Below are 22,709 nucleotides of genomic sequence, written 5' to 3' on the forward strand. Positions count from 1 at the left end.
TGAGAAATATTTAGGGTTCTCTACAATAAGGTCAAGTTATCTTTGACAGAGATAATCTTACCTTTTCCTTCCCAATTTGGATGCCTTTGTTTCTTTTTCTTGCCTAATTGTTCTAAAAACAAAACAAAACAAAACCCAGATAGAATTTCCAATGTTATGTTGAACAGAAGTGGCAAAAGTGGGGAGTTGTTTCTGATCATAGAGAAAAATATTTTAACCCTTCACCACGGAGTTTGATGTTAGCTGTGGGTTTTTCATATGTGGATTTTATTATGTTGAGGCGATTCCCTTCTATTTCTAACTTATTGTGTATTGTTGTTTTTAATAATGAAAGGATGTTGAATTTTGTCAGAGACTTTTTCTGCATCAGTTGAGTTTTTTTCTCTCCCTATTTCTGGTAATATAGTAAATTATTTTGATTGATATTCATATTTTGAACCATCTTTGTATTCCAGGGAAAAATCACCCTTGGTCATGGTATATAATCCTTTCAATGTGCTGCTGCATTCTGTTTGCTAATATTTTGTTGGGAATTTTTACATCAATATTCATCAGAGATACTGGTCTTTAGGTTTTTGTTGTTGTTGTTGTTGTTGTATCTTTGTCTGGCTTGGTATAAGGGTAATGCTAGTCTTATAGAATGTATCTGGAAGTGTTCCCTCCTCTTCAATTTATGGAAGAGTTTGAGAAAGGCTGATGTTAACTTTTCTTTAACTAGTTCATAGAATTTACCAACGAAGCCCTCTGATCTAGGGCTTTTCTTTTCTCCTTGAGAGGTTTTGATTATTAATTCGATCTTCTTATTAGTTATAAAGTACTATGGGCTGAATTGTGTCCCTGTAAAAGTGGTATATTGAAGTCCTAACACACAATACCTGAGAATGTGACTGCATTTGGAGATAGGGCCATTAATGTGGTAATTAAGTTAAAATGGGGTTGTCGGTGTGCAGTGTGACTGTTGTCTTTGTAATAAGAGATTAGGACACACAGAGAGGCACCACATACATGTGTGCATAGAGAAAAGAACATGTGTAAGGCCCATACTGTGAAGAAAATACCTGGTCTATGTTATTTTGTTATGGCAACCCTAGCAAACTAAACCCTGGGTCTGTTCAGATTTTCTATTTCTTCATGATTCTTGTATGTATACATTCATGTATATTTCTGGGAATTCATCCGTTTCATCTAGGTTACCCAGATAAATAAATAATTGCTCATAGTGCTCTTTTTACTCCTTTTTCTTCTGTAAAATTGATAATAATATTCCCTTTTTCATTTCTGACTTTAGTCTCTGTGGTTTTCGACTAGAGTAGAAGTGCATTGTCTCGCAGAATTCCATCTTGCTAGGCTATCCCTTTTCTGGTCCTTTGATATTTTCTAGTTGCCTGTTTCTTCAGCTCCAAGTCTGTGTACATTAGGGAGAAAAAAAAAAAATCACACAGGGAGCTCTCCAGAGTGTCATTCCTTGGGTGCCAAGTTCCCTAGCAGATCCACCTTCTCTCCATTTTTCAAAGTCTTTTCTTTCTTATTTTTAAGAGAGCTTCAGACTTTAACTTCTTCAGTCTTCTAATGGTTTTTTTTGTTTGTTTGTTTGTTTGTTTTTGTTTCTCTTTTAATAACAAGAAGGGTTTTTCATTGTATTTTTCAGAAGAAGTATGGAAAGGTCCTTCTACTCCACCTTCCTGGATATAGAAGTCTCAGTTTATATAGCGTCTTGTGAAACATAAAGGCTGGACTAGATTATCTCTAAAATCCCTTCCTGGCCTGTTGATTTTCAGATAGATTTTCTGATTTGAAAATGACTAAACCCTAAGTAAACAAACATCGTCATTTACGTAGATTAGGACTCACTGCTCACATCAAAACAAAAGCAGAGTCTCCATCATTCTACTCTGTCTATGGAGAAACTATAGGTTTCCCCAAAGCTTTCCATAGGAAGAGCCATTTTTTATTGTTTGTTTTTTGTTAGGAGTGGAGTTTAAGGGTTAGCTGTTTCCTGTTCTGTCTCTCTCTCAATTTTGGTAAACATGCTTTGGGAGCTGAATACTTTTGTTGACTTTCTAACCTTCTAGTTATTGTCAAACAGGGGCCTAACCACTGGCAGTAGAGGTTCTGAGAAAGCAGCCCCAGCAGGAGTTTGTCTTCTCCACCCTCCTTTCCTCTTTGGCAACCCTGTTATTGCTTCAGCCCCCTGCCTTTGTCCCTTCAGTGTCCCTGCTAAGGTCCACTGTTGAGCAGGACAACTTGTTTAGTTATTTTCTCACATCAGGAGTTTTTCAGCTATATTCTGTTGTGATTGCATAATTTCATTGGCCAGTTTTTGTTGATATGGTCAAGAGCTGGCATAGACATTTTTTAAGTCTAAATTCCTGGAGTATCCTCCCAGAGTCCCTTTCTGTGTTATCCTCAAACCTCCCTGTCCCGCAGGCCCAGTGGTGTACTAGAGCAGGTGCTGACTGACACATGGGAACAAACTGTTAAATTTTTAGGAATTTTGTGAGCTGGCTGTTAAACACAGTCACTATTAAAAATTAAATTTTGTTACCTTACAATAAATAATTTAAAAACAAATTCTAAAACATGCAGAATTTGTCACTTCTTAATTCTTTTACTCCAGTTTTCTCCCCACCTCCAGGATTTATTTATTTATTTATTTGACAAAGAGAGGGAGAGAGAGAGAGAAAGATCACAAGTAGGCAGTGAGGCAGGCAGACAGAGGGGGAAGGAGGCTCCCCATTGGGAGCCCCAACACGGGGCTTGATCCCAGGACCCTGAGATCATGACCCGAGCTGAAAGCAGAGTCTTAACCCTCTGAGCCACTCAGGCACCCCACTCCAGTTTTCTATTACCTGTATTCATGAGGTTATTTGCATCTATTTTGCCTGTAGGCAGAAATACTGTAGAATGGCATGCTACTGTGTATTTGCCACCTAAAAGACAGTGGTATCACACTGATAGTTTGAAACTGGTCATGGTGAGAGTATTAGAAATGGAAGGTGGAAAATGCCACACTATGGGGCTGGTTCTGTTGTTTTTCTGACCATGTAGACTTAAGAAAATGATGGGGGAAAGTTATTAATGCAGATTAAACTCCTGTCTGTAGTTGTTACATTATAAATAATCCAAAAATTGAACAAAATCTTCCGATCTTTAAAACTGTCATCCCCCAAGAAGTGATCCTCATGTCACTGACTGAGTGCTGGGCTAACAGACGTTTATGCTGTCTCACTCCTTTATTCGTTAATGTAAACAAAAGTATCAACTGATGTTCACGCCAGAACTACATTCATGCCACCAAGGACATGAATGGCTTTTTGCTGAATTGCATACTTGACAAGCATGTTTTCATGGGCTGTTTCTGTCAAAACATGGCTGGATTGCAGTTATAGGTTAGCAACCAATACAAGAGTGTGGCGAAGACAAGCAAAAGGATTCTGTGAGAATCAACTTATACATAGAATTCACAATAAAATGTATTGTAAATTGCATTATTGCTCATAAATTACGTGCTGCATATTTCACCTATGTTTTTATATATTTTTATAAATATAAATAAATATATATTTTAAACCTGGAGAGCCAGTTGTTAAATATTTATCATCATACCACCATATAGACCCTGTATTATTTATCATAAATCATGTGCTGCATATTTCATCTATGTTTTTGTATATTTTTATAAATATAAATAAGTATAAATATATAATTTTATAAATATATTTATAAATATATAATTATATATATATGTGTGTGTATATATATATATTTTAACCTGGAGAGCCATTTATTCTCATACCATCATATACACTCTGATTCTTTTCAAGGAACTTCAGACACCTTATTTTGAAGTTCCTTTTACAACCAGAAGTTGCCCTTGAGGCAAAGTTTTAAGTGTGAAAAAGTTTGTTTACTGGACTCAAGTATTCTCAAAGCCTCCGTTGTAATCCACCAATTTACCAGCAGGTGTCACTGTGGTGTAGGGTCACAGTCTGTAGGGCTCCAGGTTGAGCTTCCTAGAGGAGTGTTGTTCAATTGCTTCCAGTTAAGTTAGCCACTGAGGAGCTCCTATCGTCTCTTTATGGAAAGTTAAGTCACATCCAAGGTCTCCGAAAACAGGCAGCACAGTCACAGAGGCATAATCTGCTAGTTCTGTTTGTTGGCTTGTTGTGTATTTTTAACTCCGCTGCTATGTTTATGTTCAGGAGGCCTTAAAATACGCTCTGTTTAGCTCGAGAACTATATACAGCCTAGCTATTCAAAGTGTGGCTCGTGAACCAGCATCGCAGGTGTCACCTGGGAGCATGTTAGAAATGCTGACTCTCAGGCCCGTCTGAAACCTGCTGAATAAGAATCTGCATTGTAATAAGGGGCTCCCTTTGTACATTCAGGGGAGTAGGGAAGCACCAGGGTAGGGGGCCCATGTATTGGGAGTTACCATGTGTGGCTGAGAACCAGATGGAAAAATAACTTGCAGCCTCATTGGTCAAGAGAATGAAGTTAGTGGGAACTAGAGGGACACTTCCTGAGGGAGAGGTCTGATAATGGCCTCAGTGCATGGTGGGCTGCCCAACTCTTTTCCTTTTTCATTCTGAAAAGAACTTGTCTGGGTCTTTCCCCACATAGCCTGACCCAGCTAACGTCTCCATGTTATCTCTTGCCTCCTCCCTTCCATACTCTGTATTTCAGGCATCCTAACTTACCTCTCAACACAACCTTCTGATTCTCTCACTCCACTGCTTTCAGTGGCTTCCTCCAGCTTCGAGAACACAGACCAGAGTCTCTGCCATCTTTTACAAGAGCTTCTCGGATCCGGTCCTGTCTCACTTTGTCAGCTTCCTCTTCAGTCCCTCTCCCCTTCTTAGCTTCAACGCTTGGCTCCACTGGCCTTTTTGCCTCAGATGCACGCCACTTCCTCTCAGTTTTGGGCCTTGCTCCATTCTGTGTCATCTCCCTGGATTGTTCTACGCCAACTCATCTTTTGCCAGACTGATCGTTTCTTTAAAGAATTTAGGAAGTCTATTCTAACCCCTTAGAGGCATTAAAGTCCTTTGTTACAGGATCCTCTCATAAATTGCATTGTCATTTCATAGCTTATCACGCTTGTGATGCCTTTTTCAGAGGTCTCTTTCCTCTGGCAGATTCTTCCTATCCAAACCGACATATTTCCTTCTGCAGTGGCCTTCAGCACCCTATGTGGCCTGCCCCACCAATCCTTGAGCTCTCTGCTTTCACCATCTCCTCTGGCTCCTTCCTCTTCTCTCCCCTCATTCTCCTGCTCCCCAGCCATGCCAAGCACTTCCTGCCCTGGGTCTCTGTACTAGCTGACCTTTGGGTTCTGGCCCGTTCCTCACTGTTTTCAGGCCTTTAGGTCTTCAGGCCCAACCCTACCTAGCTGTACTCCTAGAGGCTGACTGAATGGGAGGTGTGGTCCGTTGCTTTGGTTTCAGTCTTGTACTGCATCTGCCTTTTGGTGGATTATTTTGTGGTCCACTGACAAAAGAAAATAGCTGACCCTTCTGGCGCATGATTGACAAAGGTGTGACTCCGGGCGAAATTCCCTTCTCCTGGAACACCAGGTGGCTAAGGTTCACTTCCACACAAGCTCAGACCTGAGGATGAAGTAGAAGAGAATGGAGAAAAGGTCACCATCACCTTTGGAAAATAAAGAACAAAGAAGACTTGGGAAATGGGGGATTTAATGGTAGTGAGAATTGTTTGTTATTTTTCGGCCTCTCTATCTTTGAGAGTCTGAGAAATGGCAAAGGGCCCTTCCTTTGTCATTACTCACGAGTTGACAAAAATAATATTAGGGAAGAAGCTAAAATGAAGCCAGACAATCCAAGCTGTTCTTTCTCTTAGCGTGACAACAAAATTGTAGCTTAGAGAATAAATGTGTGTCTCCATTCTTTCCTTCATTCAGCTCCCTGCTTCCAGGACACTCGCTCGACGCAATGTCTTGCGTTTGGGCCCACGATCTTATTTTTCTCAAGCCAACTACAACACTTAAACACTCCAAACCTTGATCCCCCGATGAATTCATCCTTCAAAGCTTTCAAGTTAAACTGTCTGCTCCTACGGGAAACCTTCCATGATTCATTCCCTACAAAGAATTCCTCACTCTCCCTATGTTGATGCGCACCATTTTATTCACACTATTTCGTTTAATCCGTAGCTAATGCAATTGAAACAAATATTTGTGAAGTGTCTAAACTGTTCTGGGAAGTATGCTAGCTGCTGGGATTATAAATGTGAAAAACCACGGCGCCTCCTCCAAGAGGGTTTACAATTGGTCTGGGAAGTCCACTCTGGATGGACAGGAGAGGAAGCAAGTCACAGAAGGAGAGATGTGTGATATCACAGCGTGTCTGGGAAAGCAGTCCCTGGTTTGGAGTGAACGGAGCACAGTTTAAAGGAAAGGAAGAAGATGGAGCATGATGGGAGACAGAGAGAGTAGAGGCAACAACAATAACATTAACTACAGGGGTGCTCTTGTGGCTTGGTCCTTCAACCCAGGTCACAATCTCAGGGTCTTGGGATCAAGCCCCGCACTGGGCTCTGTGCTCATTGGAGGGTCTGCTTCTCCCCCTGACTCATGCTCTCTCTCTCTCTCTTGCTCACTCACTCTCTCAAATGAATAAGTAAAATCTTAGAGAAAAATATTAACTACAACTGTATTTATTTGTCAGACGCCAAGCCAAGTAGTTCCTGGTAGCACAGAGATGTTAAGTTCCCTGTGCAATACCACACAGCTTAGTCGTGGTAGAGCCAGGATATGATGTGTGTTTGAGAACTTGAATCTTACTGTAGGTGGCCAACGAGCATTTATTAAACACCTTTAAGGCAGGAGACATCCTTTTAGTTAACGCATGTGTCTGTCTTCCCTACTGGTTTGTGATTTTGTCTGAGGGATGGAGAGTTTTATATTTACCCTTGCCAGTCCCCTGTGTTGGAGAGAGCTTGGAATGAAGCCGCCATAATGGACTTGTACTTCCTTGTCCCTGCTATCATCACCTTCCTGAAAGCAATACCTTTCTCTCTAGGCTTAGAGCTCTCTGTCATCTCTAAACCCCAAGGTCTTCTCATCTCTTTCCTTTAGTGTTAAGTATTTGCTGGTGAGGTGATTTATAAGGTAGAAATGATTGTTATTCTTTTATACTCCCTTAGGTTATGCTTTTGCCTAAGTGAATCTTTGGACAGAAAGCAACAGAAATGTTCTTTGAAGAGCAAAGACCCATTTATAAGAAATACCGAACGTCTGGTGTTATATTGATGGCCGACTAGCAACATTAAATCTTACCAGAACACCTCATTATGAACACTCACAATTCTTGGCTGCCCAGATTTACTTAAGAGTGAAATGAAAATGAGGGTGTTGTCTTGTAGCACTGGGGACTCCAAGTCACGTGATGATGAAAGAGACAATCAGCCTAGTGTCCCCTTTGCAGGGTCAAGGAGTTGTGTTATAGACACAGTTTTGGGTCCAGTAGCAGAATGAGAACAAGGAGAGTAAGAAAAGATTCCCAGCTTTCCCAATTCTACATAAAGATAGCTGCCTCTCTTTTAATAGAACTTCTGAGAATTAGATGTTGTCTAGGAAAGTTCTACTGTTGTTTTGCTTTCGGAAAACCTACTTCCAAAAATTACTCCTAGGCCCTCTAATTGTCCTGCGTTTCAAATTTTCCCACAGACAAGTATGACTGATGGATAGCAATACATCTTCCCCATCTTTTCCATTCTGAAATGCTTACTTATTTCTCACATCTTCTCTGTGTGATTCCTAGAGATGGGAAAGGAAAGAAACTGACTGGGAAAGAGAGATACTCGACACAGAAATTTGAGTTTTAGTACATTGCTTGAAAAGTGCAGACAGGGGCACCTGGGTGGCTCAGTGGGTTAAAGCTTCTGCTTTCGGCTCAGGTCATGATCTCAGGGTCCTGGGATCAAGCCCTGTGTCAGGCTCTCTGCTCAGCAGGGAGCCTGCTTCCTCCTCTCTCTCTCTATGCCTGCCTCTCTGCCTACTTGTGATCTCTGTCTGTCAAATAAATAAATAAAATCTTAAAAAAAAAAAAAAAGAAAAGTGCAGACAGATGTCAGCGTGTGCATTTGCTGGGAATTGTGTGCATATCCTAATGGTCATTGAAAAAGTCTAATACATTTTCGTGTTATTGTGTCCAGTAGGCATGACTCAAAATACCCGAGTGTTAAGCAAAATATCGAAATTATCTTAATAATAGGTTAATGAGCAAGTTGAACAGTAAGAATAAAGAAGTGTAAAGGATTTGTGCTGGTGGATAGATGCTTGGCCAGTACGCCTTCCTCCGAGAAGTACTCCCCTGTCCCTTGCTCCCCATGTCTCTGTGGAGGCCCCCTCTGCCATGTGCCAGGTGGCATTTTCTTTCTCTGATAGATTTGAGGGTGGGTACCCAATGCAGGACAGCCAAGCAGGGCTCCAGTTTCTCTGTCCATGGTAATGGGTTCACGTTTGGGCAAAGGACTCCCAAGAGGCAAAAGGTTGTGGTTTCTGTTTGCCAAGGAAGGCTGGGGCAGATTTTTGGATTAGGCCTTACACAGCGCCTGAAGGTGAACAAGACAGACAGGTACCTCTGGCTGAGGGGCTGTTGGCTCATGAATTGTCTCCTCCAGAGGACCTGTGCCCAGAGACCCCTTGCATGGCAAGCTGTCCAGAGCTCCCCCAAGGAACCACTCATGCGTGGAAGACAATGGCCAGAGCAGCAGCTTCTTCTTCCCCTTAAGCCCACCTCTTTCCCTGTGCACCCTATTCTGAGATTTCTGAATAAGTGAGCTCCTTTATTGTGCTTCCAGACAATGCAGAAGAAAAACCTCGCTGGATAACTTCTCAGGTTCTAACCGCTTCATGATTCGATGGCGAGAGTTAAGTGTGGGCACAGCGAGGGGCCCCCAGGAAATCTTGTATCAGCTGTGACTCACTCTGAGTTGGTGAGATGGCTCTGGAGGGGGTGACCCTTCTCCCACAGGCTGCCCTGGAAATTCTGATTCACCGAGAAACATCAGAAGCATCCAAGCTGTCTTCAGTGAGGTTATCAGCTCCCCATCCACTTGGGAGATAAGAAAACAAAACCGCGGCTTTTCCCAGAAAAGAATTAAAAGGGTAAATGAGAAGAGTGTTTTCTACTTTTGGCTGTCACCTTCAGTGGGCAGCTAAGATTGCCCTATTGAGTGGTCTCTGCTTATTAACAGAAGGAGCAAAGAGAGAAAAATGGAGTTAATGTTACAATAAAGGCATGACAGAGCCTCCGGTTTCCAGGACAGGCTTGAAATGAATTAAAGCCAAATTATACCAACAAATCTGTCATGCTGCCCTGAAAACAGGAAGTCTAGGCTGGGCCAATAGGAATTAGTCACGGCACACACTGGCAAACCCTACCAGATCAGGAATGAAAAATGTGCTTCATCTGCAAAAATTAACTTTTGGAATTTGGACAGTGTTTTCCATTACCCTCTTTCTTTTCTCCAAAGGCCAGTCATCAAATAATGCTTGGCTTCCTTCTGCTTCTGCTGCACCATTAAGTGTGTGAGTTTGTATGGGAAATGGAATCCCGACTAGATGTGCACCCTGAGATAAGTGATCTCCTCTCTCCGGGCCCGAGTTTTATCCTCTGAAGAACAAAAACAAAAGCCCCCCAAACGAGGCTGGCATCTCGTGGCTCTGGGACTTTAATCGTTGGAGGGATTAGGGAATAATGTATTGGACATTCATTGTGCACCGTCGAAGTGTTCAGTGCCGTGCTGAGAAACGGTGAAACAAAATGAAGAAGATTCAGCATTTTATTTATTTATTTATTTTAAAAGATTTTTATCTATTTATTTGGCAGAGAGAGACAGTGAGAGAGGGAACACAAGCAGAGGGAGTGGGGGAGGGAGAAACGGGCTCCCTGCTCAGCCTCTGAGAAGATGGACCCTGGGATCATGACCTGAGCTGAGGGCGGACACCTCACGACTGAGCCACCCAGGCACCCCGGATTCAGTCTTTTAAAGACTTTCCAGTGCCTGCAGGGAGATGCACGTTCAGAAAAATGTATTATAAAAACAACATGGGCAACAGAGGTGTGTATGTGTATGTATAAGGCACTTATTTATTTATTTTTTTTTCGGCCCCAGAATTATAGCGAAGGCCCAAATCTGGACAAAGACCCTACATGCAGCACATTCCAAAGCAACTCTTGTGTTAAAGAGTGCTTGCCCTATCTGCACCTGCCCCTGTCAGGAGAAGGGAACAGGAAGGCAGGGAAGTCTTGGCTGAGTGAACAGTGAGTGCTCCAGGGGTAAGACTATTGCCTTCCATCCCTAAAGCCAATGGAGTGGGGTTCTTAGAGAATTTCTTATAAAGACTGAGGGTGACTGCAAGACCTGGAGGTTGGCCTCCTATTCCTTGGATGGGGGTACGCTGAACCATCAGCCTTCTGGAAGCACCCCGATGCTCCTGTATACAGTGAATGTCTTAAGGGTTATTGGAGGAGTTTGCTGAAGTCCTAGGGCAGGGCCTACACTATCCTTTTCAGTCCCAGAATCTCACATGTGCCCTGAGGTTTGTGAACATACTTAAACCAAGACGGTTCAGATCGAGAGATTTCTGAGGATGAATGGCCTACCGGAATGGGCTGCGCTAACAGGCTTGAACAGATCATAGTATCAGGTGTTTGTGAAAACGATGGGACAAGCTGTGTGTTATTCTGGTTCCCATAGGCCTTGGAGGTCATAGAAGAGGACTCCAACGTCCAGAGGATGTCAGAGTCCTGGTGGCCCTCCAGGAAGTGCACCGGGTTTAACTGAGAAGCAGCACTGTGGGCTGGCCTGTGAGCCACCTTGCCAAACAACACACGGTGGCACTTGGAGACGCAGCCGGAATGTGTGGAGATGGTGGCACCCTTCTGGGAGAAGTCTCAGTTATGGAGGGTTGGGTTAAACCCAGTCTTTTTTTCTAAGAATACTACCACACCACTGACTTAGAAGCCACCAGCACTGGTGAAGGTAGATTGAACCTGAATGGGTCTGAGGAAAGTCCCTTACCATGTGAGGACTTTCTGCCTCCACTGTCCCTTCTTCCTTCTCTCAACACCAGAGGAACACCCGGCCAGAGAGAGAAGAAGCAGGGGTTGTAGATCCAAATAGAGAGATTTTCTGGCGCCTCGCAGGTAATAAAAATTCACTGAATCTGCTTCACATTGTTCTTTTTTTTTATTTATTTTTTATTTTTTATTTTTTATTTATTCATTTGACACAGAGAGATCACAAGTAGGCAGAGAGGCAGGCAGAGAGAGAGAGAGGAGGAAGCGGGCTCCCTGCGGAGCAGAGAACCCGATGCGGGACTCGATCCCAGGACCCTGAGATCACGACCCGAGCCGAAGGCAGCGGCTTAACCCACTGAGCCACCCAGGCGCCCATCTGCTTCACATTGTTAAAGGAGCTACCGCCCATTGGGGAAGAAGGAACCAAGGTAGCAGAGTAGCTGAAGGTCGTTACAGGGTAAAAATAAAACTGTTTCGTATTCATACCTTAGGAAGCTGAGAAACTTTAAAAATTAAGTTGACACATCATTGGTGGTGAGGCTAACCCTGCTTGGGAACATTCAAGCCCTCATTGTCAACTCGAGGAGACGGACTCCATTAACGTTAGGACCTAGCATAATTGATAGGTGAGAGAAGTACAGGTAAGACGCTGGGGGGAAACGGAGCCAGACCAGATGAACTCTGGTTGGAGGTGGGCTGCTACTCCGATGAGATGATGTTTGAGTTGAAGATGAGAAATCTGAGAGAAGGATGAAAAGGTGGGCTTTTTAGATACAAGGACCAGAACCAAGGAGATACAACATGAAGTGTGTGAGTAGTCAGTGATGGCCGGAATGGAGGAAGGGGGTGGGGGAACTGGGATAGAATTCAAGGCCTTCCCAATATGGCTCGACCCTCTTTTTCAGCTTTTTTTTTTTTAAAGATTTATTTTATTTTAAGATTTGATGTATTTATTTGAGAGAGAGAGAGTGTGTGTGTGTGTGTGTGTGTGTGTGCACATGAGCCAGGGGAGGAGCAGAGGGGTAGGACAGGCAGACTCCATGCTGAACATGGAGCCTGATGCGGGGCTCGATCTCGTGACCTTGAGATCACGAGTCTGACACTTAACCAACTGAGCCACCCAGGTCCTCCCCCCCTCCCCCTTTTCAGTTTTAAGGATTATAGATGTCACACTTGCAGACAAATAAAAGCCACTGAAGTGTTTGATAACACATTTTAGAATGCTTTAATGATTATACTCTGGCAATATTACAGGGCAGAGTTAGAAGACAAAGAGACCAGGGAAAGCAGGGGCAGTTAGCAGTTTCTCTCAGAAGCAAGGAGTGTCTGAGACAGAGTGTGACAATGAGGAGGAAAATCACGCAGCAGCCTGCAGTTATCTGAACGTGACTGGAAGGTGGTAAGAGCCAAGTGAGAAGGAGCCGTCACGCGTGATGTCCAGCTTGGCCTGTTAACATAGGTGACCTTGCTGTGAATCATGGGATGGAAAACAGATTCGTGGAGGAGGAAGGAGGAAGGGAAAATGATAATAATTAACACTTATTAAGTATCCACTATGTATGGGCACTTTTCTGAGTGGTTTATGCATACAGAGTCATTTAACCCTTACTACAACCTTAGCAATAGATACTATGTTACGGAGGAGATAAGATAAACTTGGTTTCACGCATGTCAAGTTGGAGGTGCTTATTTGACAATCAGTGTAGTAGGCTTTGGGAATCTTGAATTTAGGCGGTGAGTTGTATCTGGACACTTGAGAGAATCCCATAGATCATAATCCTTGCATCTTGAAAGCATGTCCTTTTAGAATACTGCAACAGACCCTGTGAAACTGGGAAGTCTACCACTAAAAGAACAGGGAGAAGAGGAGTGTGGCAGAGAGAGCTAGCTGCTCATGTAATCCGTGTCCTCCTCTTCTGGGGTACCCAGTTAGGTGACATCTCCCAGCCTCCCTTGCAGCTAGGTGTGGCTGAGTTCTACCTGGAGGAATGCATGAGTGGAATCGATGTGGCCATTGCTCATACAACCTTTCACATGGGTTTTTCCATGGTACTTTCCCCTTTCTCCAGCTGACTTGGATGGAAGGGTCCAGGGATACTGTGGCCATCATATGTATTTGACAAAGCCTCCATCAGTCCCATCATCACCAATGGTCCTTGGCTGCTAGGTGAGCAAGAAATACATGTCTATTGGTACTTGGGTGATTATAGATTCTGGAATCTCCTTGTTACAGCGGTTACTACCCTAACCAAAGCACAGAGGCATGCAAAAGTGACTCAGAAACACTAAAGAGGGACAAAAACTCTTCTATGCTTATGTCGAATTCCTACTTCTTTTACAAGGACGTGTATGTATAGGTTAGATTTGTAGAATAAGTCCATAAAGTGACTTCACTTATTATAACATTTCTCACAAATCAAGTGAAGACTAAGTCCTGGGGTGACTTTAAAAAAAAAAAAACTGTTTTCCCCAAATCCATCGCCAGTCTTCTGATTTGGGCTGCTTTGACTCTTGATGTAAGAGCAAGTCTGCAGTGAAACCTCACATCACATGCCGCGGGGCAAGCTCTCTGCTTACTTCCAGGCATCTGACTTGCACGTGTTCTGCTCTGTACAGTATATCAGAGTTCCCTTTCTCTGCAGGCACAGCACAAAGGGAAGGTCAATCAGCACATAATTGTAGGAACATTGCTGTGTTGAAAGCAGACTTCATTACCCTTTGCGAATGCTACCTGATATCGACTGAGGCATTGTAAGGAGGAAAAAATTTAATGCATCCTGCATGGTTTGCAATGCAATGTATTAAGATGACTGTGGAGGATGGATTAGAACTTTGGTTGACAACACAGCACGTTTAACAACAGCATTTTGCACAGGAACATTGTAATGGGAATTGCAGACACCAAGCACACTGTCCAAATCATCAGGACACACATTTCAGGCATTTTCTAGGACCATCTGCTAAGTCCTGATTCAGACACACGCCTTACTGTAAATTCCATCTCAAGCCACTGCAACTTTTAACTCTCTGAGTGTGTGTGCAAGTACGCGCACATGCCCTCACAAGCCCAAGGCCCACGGAGACTGGACAGGGAAACGAAATGCCCCAGGGGTCACTAAATAGGCCTCGCCCACTTGTAAAACTGGCATCCTCAGCATTAAGATAAGATTGGGTAGTGAAATGCTTAATTGTCCTTTAAACAAAACAAAGGCTCACGTATCAGGAAAAGGCTCCTTAACAGTCAGACCTAAATTGCAGTGAGCTCCAAAGGAGACAAGAAGGAACTGAATGCACCCCATCGTCAAGCACCGCGGAGAGACAGCCAGTCTCGTAAATTTCACATCAACTTAGTTTGGCCTCTAAACCAAATCGGCCTTAATGCTATTTGTAGATATAGATTGCTGTCTTTTTCATTACTGTTATCAGATGATGCATTTGCGGCTCAGCTCCGAGCTCCTTGACCCATTAAGTGGATTAGAGTGCCTGTTGCCTTTGTCTTTTTGGCTTTTGCTTTATCCTCAAATATTCTACCCTCCTATACTACCTGGATACTCTATTCACGTTATTATGTATGACACGCACAGACACATGCCTGCAATCCCAATTAGCCTGACGACCCCAGCCCTTCTGTATTTTAAGAGGGCTGTGTTCAAATCTCTTATCAGAGTCATCAATCCTTCCCTGTAGCCACTGCAGCAGCTGAAATCCTCTGAGAAATGGAATGTCACAAGCCCAGCTCAGGGCTTCTTGTAGAGCTATAGTCAGCAAATTGCGGATCGTGCTCCCTATTAAGCTCCCGGCTGGTGCATCGTTGTAGATTCCCTTTCAGGAGCCGCTATGCCCTCACCCTGTCTCTGTCTCATGCATGATAATCACAAGCTCACAGGAGCTGCAGCAGCAGCAGCAGAAAAAAAAAAAAAAAAAAAGGCTCTGGACAAGTCCTGATGCTGTTATTACCATGAAAATAGACGCTCTTGTACATTTGAGAAAAAGCTAAAGGGGGGCGGGGGATAAAAGAGGGAGGCAAAGACCAAGGATTTGTTCCTGACTCTTGAAGCCAGAGGATACTACTAGCCAAGTTTGCTGAGTCACAATCAGCCTCCATGACTGGCTGAAGATTGAGGGTCCACCATATGCGATGTACAGTGCTGGGCACTGGAGATGCAGCTCTGAGCAGGACGGGTGCTCTCAGCAGCAGTGGGTTCCAGGAGACATGTACTTAAGCAAGTAATCTTAATAAAATATAACAGCAGTTGCTGTGATATGTGCACTTAAGTAAGCATTCAGAAGGGGCTCCTAATGTGTTCTAGGGTAATGGGGGTTTTGGGTCCAGTTCCAATGTGGTGGTGGCAGTGGGGGAATTTCCCACTTACTTCCAAGCAATTCTTAGACACCAGTTGGGTGTCCTACAGTTTAACTCAATTCTGAAACTCTTTAGCTGGAGAGCGAGCATCAAGAACCCGCTGCGTCAGTCCCATGAGATGAATGCCTCCCCCAACCCTCCCTTTTTTTCAGATGCCAATCACAAGTCCAGGTTGTCGTCTGTACTTCTGACTGATTGGCTATAGACTGGCGGTCCCAGACCTCCTCCTTGGATTTGATAAATTTGTTAGAGTGGCTCAAGGAAACTTACTAGGTTACCGGTTTATTATAAAAGGATGTAACTCAGAAACAGCCAGATGGAAGAGATGCATAGGACAAGGTATGGGGAAGGAGTGTGGGGTTGCCTGCCCTCCCTGGGTCCTGCCGTTCCCCCAGCAGCTCTCTGCATTAACCAACTGGGAGCTTTCTGACACCTGTCCTTTTGGGTTTTTTATAGAGGCTTTATTACATAGGTATGATTGATTAAATAATTGGACACTGGTGATTGATTCAGCTTCTAGTTCCTCTCCCCTCTCCAGAGGTCAGGAGGTAGCACTGAAAGTTCCAGCCTTCTAATCACATGGTTGACTATGGTCAACTTCATCTTTAGGTATGGTCCAAAAGTCACGTCATTAGTGTAACAAAAGACAACTTTATTTCTCTCTTCGGGAAATTCCAAGGATTTTTGTGTCAGAAACAGGTCAAAGATAAAACATCTGTTTCTTTTTTTTCCAGTTCTATTGAGAAATATGGACATCTATCACTATATAAGTTTAAGGTATATAACATGATGGTTTAATTTATATATATTGTGAAATCATCACCACATTGGTTCAGCTAGCATTCATCTTCTCTTTTAGATACAATAAAAAAGAAAAGAAAGAAAAAAAGAATCAAGGGGAAAAAATTTCTCCTTCTGATGAGGATTATTAGGATTTACTCTCATACCTATTTCCCTATAGATCTTATGGCAGTGTTAGCTGTTACATCCAACATGATGGAGTCAATATGTTGTATATTACATCTCTAGTACTTATAACAGCGAGTTGCACCTCTTGACCACCTTCCTCCAATTTCCCCTCCCCTGTCTCCTGCTTCTGGTAACTACAAGTCTGATCTTTTTTTTCTTTGAGTTTGTTTTGCCATATTTCATTTTTTAGATTCTACATATAAATGAAATGACACAGTATTTGTCTTTCTCTGACTATTTTACTTAGCATAATACCTTCAAGATCCATCCATGTTGTCACAAATGTAGGATTTCCTTGCTTTTTTTTTTCCTTTAATGGCCAAGTAATATTCCCTTGTCTATATATGCACCACAGCTTCCTTATTCATTCATCAACTGATAGGTACTTGGGCTGTTTTCATACCTGCTATCACAAATATGCTGCTATGAACATGGGGGTGTAGGTGTTTTCTCATGTTAGTGTTTTTGTTACCTTTGGATATATTTCTAGAAGTGGGGTTACTGGATCATATCATAGTTCTATTTTTATTTTTTCAGGATTTTTCATACTGTTTTTCATAGTGGCAGTACCAATTTATAATCCCACAGTGTACAGCATTCTTTTTTCTCCCTATCTATGCTAGCATTTGTTATCTCTATCTTTTTGATGATGGCCTTTCTAACAAGGCATGAAATAGTATCTCATTGTGGTGAGGTGATAGCTCAATATTTTTTATTTTCTGATTGTCATCTCTTGACAGTTCCTTATCAATGGGATTACCACTTGGGTGATGCAGGTAGGAATTTGGTCTACCAAGATCCATGTGCTGGTTGTTGCAAGCCCCCTCCCTGCTTTCTGTCACAATCAGGTTCTTCATGGTCAAACCCCATAGATTCCCCTGCAGTCCCTATGGTAAGAGATTTGTAGGGGCTTCCACAAAGTGACCCACAATGATGAGGGTGGTGCTGATTGTCCTTCCTGGGTTCCCTTTTTCCCACTGGGTTCCCTTTTTCCCACAGAGAGAAGAATCAGAGGCTTAGAAGAGACCTCTCCATGGTCTACACTGGCCTGGGGGAGGGACAACATGGTTAAAAATGCAGCAGCATTTCTTATTCTTCTAATGCAGTGTGTCTTGGTGTCTGAGGTACAGGGGGTGCTTCAGCCTCATCCCTGTGTTATAGAATTCTCCCAGTGCTGTCTTGTTCTTGAATAGATGTCAGTTGTTCTTCTTTGTGATGAGGAATAAAGTCAGGAATGACCTATGCTGCCATCTTGGTAATGTCATTCCTATATCTGGAATCATAATATCACATGGACAGTCAAGGAAAGCTGCCTTGAGAAACTGACATGGCAGAGGAGAAAGTCTATTTCCTTAGGAGACCTCCATGTCTTTGGATGATAAGGGATACTTGTAGCTTATCTCCAAAACGGCCATCATCAATTCCTTTCCTCCTTCACAGACATGCATTTCCTCATTGAGAAGTGGAGTATATTTCTTTCACCCTTTAATCTGGGCTGGTTTTAGTAACTTGGACTGATATCGTAATATTGCAGAAGAGATGTTCTGGAATTTTCAACAACATCTTTTTTGAGAAATCCAGTGATCCCTGAGGCCACCCTGCTGTGAGACGCTATAATGGTGTGCAGATATCTTAGAGGTGAGGTTGAAGTGTCATGGAGTTGGAGATAAGATAAGAGATAGACAGAGAGAAGAGGAGAGACCAGGTAGCACCATGGCTCCAGATGTGTGTGAAGAAGCCATCTTGAAGGTGATTCACCAGCCCCAGCTGTCCCACCTGCTGCCTGACATACAAGAGAATACTTACATATGCACCTGTATGTAGGTCCCTACCCTTTAATCAAACCTCATCCTATGACTCATTCTTGACCAGTAAAATGTAGCAGAAGTGATATGTATAATTTCTGAGGCTAGAAGCCTTGAAGCTTTTGCCTGGGCCTCTTGTAATGCTTACTTGTCTTACTCTCCCTTTTGAAACCCAGCTGCCATGATACAGGAAGCGCAAGCCCTATGGAGGCCACATGCAGGCACTTTGGCCACTCTGGCTTAAAAGCCCAGGTGAGCTCCCAGCCCATAGCCAGTACCAACTGCCAGCCACATGAGTGAGCCATGTTGGTCTTTAGCCCAGTCAAGTCTCAGATGGTAACATATCCATCCTATATGATACATCCAAAGTGAGCATTGCCTAGCTTGGTCCAATTAACCCCAGAAGTATGAAAGGTAATAACTGTTTTGAACTTCTACATTTTGGGACAGTTTATTTGTAGCAATAGATAACTGGAAGAGAAACCATTGCAACTGGTATTTAATTTGGAAAAATCCATTATAAAACCTAATGTATCAGAAGAATTTAGACTGGCTCAACTACCCCCAAATTTGAAAAATTAAAATGTAGCATGCTAAGACTGAAAGGCAAATGTAGTCTCTTGGGCTATTAGGAAATCATTTGTAAATTATAAATTATCATTGATCATAATCTTATTTTGATCTACTTCAACTTTGGGTAATATCTTCCCTATAAATTATTTTAAGAAGTGAAGATATTGAAGTTGCAGTGTAAGGAGGGCTATAATCCTACCACTAGACCAAAAAAGACCAAAAACCAAAAAACAAAAACAAACCTCCATTGCCTCTCTTCCCTATGTGTTAGTAACAAGGCATTGGTCAATCCACCAACAAATAAAAGTTTAATGACACCCTATGTATGACATATATATGGCATAGTCCCTGTTCTTAGGTTCCCCAAGCATTTCATAATAAAGTCTTTCTAGGGAGCAGGTAGGAAAACATAAAGTCCTGAGCAGGAAGAAACTGTATAGCCTATCAGTGTCTGGCACCTGATAGTGTCTTACTAATTCTATTGAATAAATCATGTGGGAACTCAGTGCCAAATACTGGTTACCAACTCAAGTCCAGGAGCGGGTTTACCTTCTGCAGCTCTTAAAGATGATATAAGCCTCAGAGGCCTGCCTATAAGTCTGAGGGTTCTTCAATCAGTGGCGGGATCAGGGAGGTCAGAATTGGAAATATTTTATATATGTGTGTGTATATATTATATAATTTATGTATTTTTAATATAATCATACATTTATACACAAATGTAAATAAGTATGTGTATGTGTATGTATGTATAAAATCTTGCTCCCCTCTTACTCTTATTCCTTTTATGCAAGGTAATGTGTTAGACATTATAGCGTTTATATAAACGTTGGTTTCTGGCATGAGGTCTTGAGTATACCCAAGATTCTGACTTACTCAATCCTCCCTTTTTTTTAAAAGACTGAGAGAAATAGTATACTGTGGAGTAGTGTACACTTCAGAGGAAAAGATCTTTAATAAATATAAAATAGCATGAAATAAAATAAGCCTAGGTACTTTATTGCACTGTGGAATTCGTACATGGAAACTAAGACATAGAGACATAAGGGCTGCTCCCAAACAGAGGTAGATGAAACATTTATGTCCAGATCATCCAAAGATCCAACTCCCCAACTCTTCTGACCCTTTGCCTGGAATTCTACCAGTAGAGGCATTTGTTGGGATTAGCATTTTATATTCATCAGCCATTTGTTCACAAATAGATTGCACAAAAGAAGTAATGGAACTGCTGGGAAATCAACAGAGAGTGAGATCATGAACACCAGGGAGGCGGCTGGAGTGAGGATAAATAATGAAGAGGTGAGGGGTGCCAGGGTGGGTCAGCCAGTTAAGTGTCTGACTCTTGATTCGGCTCAGGTCATGATCTCAGGGTTGTGAGACTGAGCCCCGCTTTGGGCTCCATGCTGGGTGTGGAGCCTACTTGGGATTCTCTCTGTCCGTCTCACTCTGCCCTCCATCTTCCTCTCCAAAAATATTTAAAACTTAAAAAAAAAAAAAAAAGAAAGAATGGAGAGGTGAGGCTGCAGCATTGGGGGTCTGTTGGGAAAATGAAGATTCTCCCTGGGAACTCCAGTCTGGGACTGTAGGTGCTAGGGCAGCATAGTGGGAAGAAGAAGAAGACATCAAGCGCCTCCTATATACATTTGCTCTAACATTGCCTTCTGCTGGAGAATCAGAAGCATAATTAAATGAATCCCTCAAGAGAGGAACATAGGCCAGAGGGATGGAATGGTGGGAGATACAGGGAGAGAAGACACACTGCTCTACTTTAATCTGCATTACCGTTAATCACATTCACCAACATGCCTAAATTTTGCTTTAATAAGATGGTTTTTAAAATCTGCTTGGGGGGCACCTGGGTGGCTGCATTGGTTAAGCGTCTGCCTTTAGCTCAGGTCATGATCCCAGGTTCTTGGGATGGAGTCCCATGGCGGGCTCCTTTGCTTAGCTGGGAGCTTGCTTCTCCCTCTGCCTGCCATTTCTCCTGCTTGTGTGCTCTCTCTCTCTCTCTCTCTCTGTCAAGTAAATAAATAAAATCTTTACAAAAATAAAATGAAATCTGCTCAACTGTTTTATATTATTTTCATTTGCTGACCACAGATCTCAGAGAGGAGATGCTCTCCCTTCGTGGCCATGGTTTTTCTGTGCTTTCCAAGGCAGAAAGGACAGAAACTAGTCTTGCAAACAGAAACTTACAGAAACTCTCCTGGACCCACCATTGCCACCAGCTTCATAGGAATAGCAAAGCGACTTCTTGAGAGCCTCTCTGATCCCCATAACAACCCATTTCCCCCAATAAATAGTACATTGGTGACAGGAGATATGGATGAACAAGGCTGCCCTCCGAGCATCACTGCCTTATTAGCACTGGTCCTGCTTCCAGGTAGATGGACATGTTCTTGACATATGGCAGCAAAGATGGTAATCCACCTCCATCCACATAACTAGACAGTTTCAAGAAAAGCCAAAGTTGCATGAAAATTAGGAACCTAATCTCTATCCAACTATAATCTATACAGTACTTTGAAGAAAAATAGGAGATGTTCCTGGACTCAAGTGATCCACCATAAAGGCAGTGTCAAAGGAGAGAAGGGAATATATTTGTTAGGATTTGGGGGAACCTAATTAGTTTAATGTAAAAAAGGGAACTTATTCTTTAAGTGCCAGCAATCTCATGGGATCCGAGATCAGAATTGCGGATGGGCTCCAGGCACAACTGGAACAAGCCATAAAACTCATCCCAACCATCTCTGTCTTTTCATTGGTTCTTTCTGTTTCTCTCTCATTTTTCTCTTTCTTCAAGTTAGCTGCCTCCATTCCTCCTAAAGACAAGGTAGAAACACCTTGTGTAAAGGAGGACACCCCTTTAAAGCATATGCTGTGGGCAGTGGAGAGATACCAGCTTTAAGCTCTGGCCTCAAGTCCAAAAAGGTTGGGGGAGGCTCTGATTGGCTTACTTCAGAATCACCCTGGAGCTAGAGGCACACAGTGTAGACGAGATGCTCCTGAGGTAACTCTGTGAATGATGGCCGTGAGGGTGGGAGTGAGGGAACGGGGGTTACAGCCACTAGAAAAACCAAAGAGCTAGGCAGGCAAACAACGAAGCCACCAGAAATCAAAATGCAGTGCAGCAGACCTCAATGCAGGTGTGGGCATGACATGACCATTGTGAGACTATTTCTCTAAGAACTGGGTTCTCCCCAATCCCATTGAAGGATCCCTCCATTTAGAGCAACAGAGCTACTTGTTTAATCAAGACTGAGACTTCATCTAAGTCCTCACTGACGGCCCTGACGTATCCCCTCGCCAGACTTTCCTCTCTTACATCCTGTATTTTATAGCTTCACCCGCTCTCAGAATGACCTCTGGGGAGGGAATGACAACACTGTCCCCTTACCTTCAGACTTCTCCTTTGCAACCATCATGGTTCTCTTGGCTTCTCATTTGGCATTCCTGGGATCGAGGGGAGAAGTGTGGGAGTAGGTGGCATGGAGAACTGCTTTTGCTATCAGCACGTGTGATAGATTTGCTTGGACATTTCATTACCCAGGGACGCCATTTGTTTAAACAATTAGGCATTTGGGTCTAGGGCATGCCTACGGATTAATGATCAGGACATAAGACTGCTTGCAGCCTTGTCAAGGGCTGTTTATCAGCAGGAAATGACCTGTTTCAAGGGGACTGATGATATTTAGGTGGCAACTTAGATGAACAGGAGCACATACTCATTTTGTGTGAGTCAAGGAGGATAGTACAGTGAAACTTTTCTTGGGCAAGACAAGCTTCTCGGTTAGTCATTCGAAGCATTTTGCCCTTGGTTTTAGACACAGAGGTCCTCTCTGTAAATGTTCTTTTCTTTTAGTGGACCATTAAGGACTGAAATCATAAAATAAGGAAAATATTTGCATCACTATTGTGTAGATGTTTAATCCTAAAATTCAGCAGAAGTAA

General features: G+C 42.8%; 1 protein-coding gene and 1 long non-coding RNA gene across 3 annotated transcripts in view; both read left to right on the forward strand.

Annotated features, from left to right (window-relative positions):
* FUT10 (fucosyltransferase 10) overlaps positions 1–22,709 on the forward strand; it is a 133,649-nt gene that overhangs the window by 103,862 nt on the left and 7,078 nt on the right. The gene's annotated exons all lie outside the window — the stretch shown is intronic.
* Positions 10,241–11,942, forward strand: LOC116582005. Its single transcript, XR_004282342.1, has 2 exons — positions 10,241–11,174; positions 11,540–11,942. It is a non-coding gene; the product is annotated as an uncharacterized LOC116582005 (long non-coding RNA).

Source organism: Mustela erminea, chromosome 21 (genome assembly GCF_009829155.1).
Source record: "Mustela erminea isolate mMusErm1 chromosome 21, mMusErm1.Pri, whole genome shotgun sequence".
NCBI classification, from domain to species: domain Eukaryota; kingdom Metazoa; phylum Chordata; class Mammalia; order Carnivora; family Mustelidae; genus Mustela; species Mustela erminea.